Source organism: Capsicum annuum, unplaced genomic scaffold (genome assembly GCF_002878395.1).
Source record: "Capsicum annuum cultivar UCD-10X-F1 unplaced genomic scaffold, UCD10Xv1.1 ctg17063, whole genome shotgun sequence".
NCBI lineage: Eukaryota > Viridiplantae > Streptophyta > Magnoliopsida > Solanales > Solanaceae > Capsicum > Capsicum annuum.
The window spans coordinates 1-2996 of record NW_025822700.1 but is presented as its reverse complement, the minus strand read 5'-3'; the positions used below and the strand labels follow the sequence as shown (position 1 = coordinate 2996).

Sequence of the window (2996 nt, the reverse complement as noted above, 5' to 3'; positions counted from 1 at the left end):
TAACAACTCTTAGGGTGTGTTTGATATGGAAGAAAACATTTTCCGGAAAATGTTTTATTTTCCCTTGTTTGGTTGCGCAAAATTTTTGGAAAATATTTTCCTTACCCCTTGACCGTCCTATCCCCACCACCCCTGAGGCCCCACCCCTACCCCTTGATCGTCCTGCCCCCGCCATCCCCGGGGCTCCACCCCCTTCCATCTCTATAGTTTTTTGCTAGATTACATATAAATGCTCGAGATAACATTTCTTGTGCATATTTACCAAACACTAGAGAATAAGTAAGTAACCAACTTGTTTTCCAAGAAAGCATTTTGGAAAATATTTTCTTTCTTACCAAATGCACCCTTAGTTGTATATTTTGGTGGCATTTGCTTGGAAGTTAACCAGAAACCGAGTTTGTTTTGATTTTTTGTAAAAGCTGTTTGTTTGAATGGTTTTTCCACACAACAACAACATTTGGTTTGGCAGATAAATGATCCTAGCTTCAGGACTGTTATTTCTGCTGTATCTTTTTATCACAAATCTTTTTTTTTTTTGAGATAGTACTAGGTGTGTATATTTTAAAAAAAACAGCACATTGGTTGTACTGAAACCATATTTTCAATAGAACAAATGGAAGAAAACTGTTCGGTGGTCCTAGCAAAATCCTAGGATTTCTATGAAGAAATCTTGTGGACTAGAATTGTATGAGTTGCTTTTTCGGATTGTAGGTGGAACACTCTGCCGGAAAAACCAATAACTTGAAGAACTTAATGCCAATATTTAACAAATCATACAGATCTGTTTGCTGTATCCATTAATTGTCTTAAGAAGCAATAGATTTAGCAGAACGCCTCATCTTGTTGTTACAACCTGTATTTTAAATTGCTTTTGATAAAGTATGTATGTATACGTTCATAATGCATCTGATTCGCTATGATAATACATCATCACCTATTCGTTTAGTGATTGCACATATAAATTTACATGTTGTACTTTTAGTTGTCATGTTGATTGGAACTAAATCCCTCCTTAAGTCGGACTATGAAGTGCTCAAAATGGAGTGACATGAAAAGTTACGATTCATTTAGCCAACCCAACTTGCTTGCGATTGAAGCGTAGTTGTCTATTGGGACTGAATAACTTCAGTGGATACTTGCCATTTTTCTTGCTTACATTGGTTAACCGAGTTAAATTTGTCGTGATGAACTTTTAGATGAAACTGACAGCTGATTCGATTACATTGATTAGGTGTTCCTGCAAGGGTGGCAGTGACAATTCCTGGCAGCGGACACCCTTTGCAACAAGCAGTAGCAGAGTTATTTCGCGGTGATGTAGCATTTTCATCCTACTTATCCGTAAGGTCCAAAAGTCTTAACTTGTAGATTAATTGCAAAATTCATCCTTCTTACTCTTAAAGTTTGGTCATCCCTAGAAGAACATTGTTGCATTTGGATATGTCCAATATATTCGTTGTGGCATCTTCTTAGCATTGATAAGATCCCCTTTCGTTCACCATGTATATCCATGTTGGTATCTTCTTTTTCCACTCTTTTCGAAGACTTTAACTTAGAAAACCATTATAAGTTGATATGTTCAGTTAGAGTTTGTTCTTGTTGTCAGTTTGAGCAAGAAAATGATGAAAAAGGTCGCAGGTGCTGGCTGATGTTTTACCTGTAGAAACAGTTATCTATCGGCTGAAGATTCTCAAATCAGCTGCAGCTTTTGTCAATTCTCGCCTCCATGCTGTCAAAGCTCAGACTCTGGTACTTTCGAGGTAATTCTTTACAGTACCAGTGTGTCACTGGTAAATTTTGATGAAAGAGAGATTTTTAAACGCCTCTTCCCTCCCAGGAAATAGTTGATCCTCTTTCTCTTGTCATCTTTACTACAAGTTCATTGGTGTAGACTAGACTTGTTGCATTCTTTTCTTTTCCCAGACATTTTGAGCAATATCTAATTCAGGTTAGCTTTCACGACTGTCACTATGTGTGACTAAGAGTTGTATTGCTATGTAGTGGAAAGGATCACTTGATACCCAGCCTTGAGGAATCTGAGAAGCTTCGTCGGATGCTTCCAAACTGTGAGATCCGGAAATTTAATAACAGTGGGCATGTCCTTCTCCTGGTAGGCTGTTCTTCTTATCCAAAACCATTCAGACTCAATTCCTATTTCCAACTTGCACAAATGACTAATATTCTGTATCATATTGATAACTGCAAATGCAAATGGTAATAGTTAAGGGGCTTTCTTTAGAATAAATAGAAACAATGAAACAAGGCTGAAAGCTTCTTGATTAGACTTTGCTTCGTAGATAGACTTTTTCAAGAACCCTGTACCTGAATTTTATTGAGGTTTATTCAGTGACCAAAAAAAAAAAGGAAAAAAAAAAAAAGAAAAAAAGTGCCTACTAGTAAAATGGAGCAAAAAACATGCCCTTTAGTGAATGAGTAGGCTTAGGAATAAGTGAAGTAGGAGATGGGATCTCAAGGATCAGTTATGAGCATAGTGAGGTAAGCTCATAGCAAGCCCTCTCTCTTTGGCACTTAATTTCCTGGTAATAGTGTGCTTTCTAGTGCTTAGGCAAAATATAGGTCCTTGTTATTGGGATATTCACTGATTCTTCCATTCAATTTGTATACCAGCTGAAGTTTGTAGCTTTTTCTCTCACTTTGTTTACTTAATTTATATCTTCGACGAGCTTGAAGATAAAAAGTGCAAACGTCAGTGTGGCCTTCCAGTAGAAATACTCTTATCTATATGATTCCATGAAAATGTCACAGTGGCATATTACATGTCGCACTTCCTACTGGAAGAACCAGTACCCATGGCAGTTTATATAGTCCTGCAATAGTCTACCAGTACCCATGGCAGTATATATAGTCCTGCAATAGTTTACCTGTATGCTCTAAGTGCTGCATACATATAATTGGTTACTTTGGGTCCCCACAAAGAGATTACTCCAACTTTTAGAATATTCATACCGAATCTTGTGCAAGAACATCTTTGCTGGGGG

General features: G+C 37.3%; 1 long non-coding RNA gene across 1 annotated transcript; it reads left to right on the top strand.

Annotated features, from left to right (window-relative positions):
- The first annotated feature begins 388 nt into the window (after positions 1-388).
- LOC124885361 lies at positions 389-2990 on the top strand. The gene is made up of 3 exons (XR_007049136.1): positions 389-1338; positions 1604-1757; positions 1999-2990. It is a non-coding gene; the product is annotated as an uncharacterized LOC124885361 (long non-coding RNA).
- Positions 2991-2996: the final 6 nt, after the last annotated feature.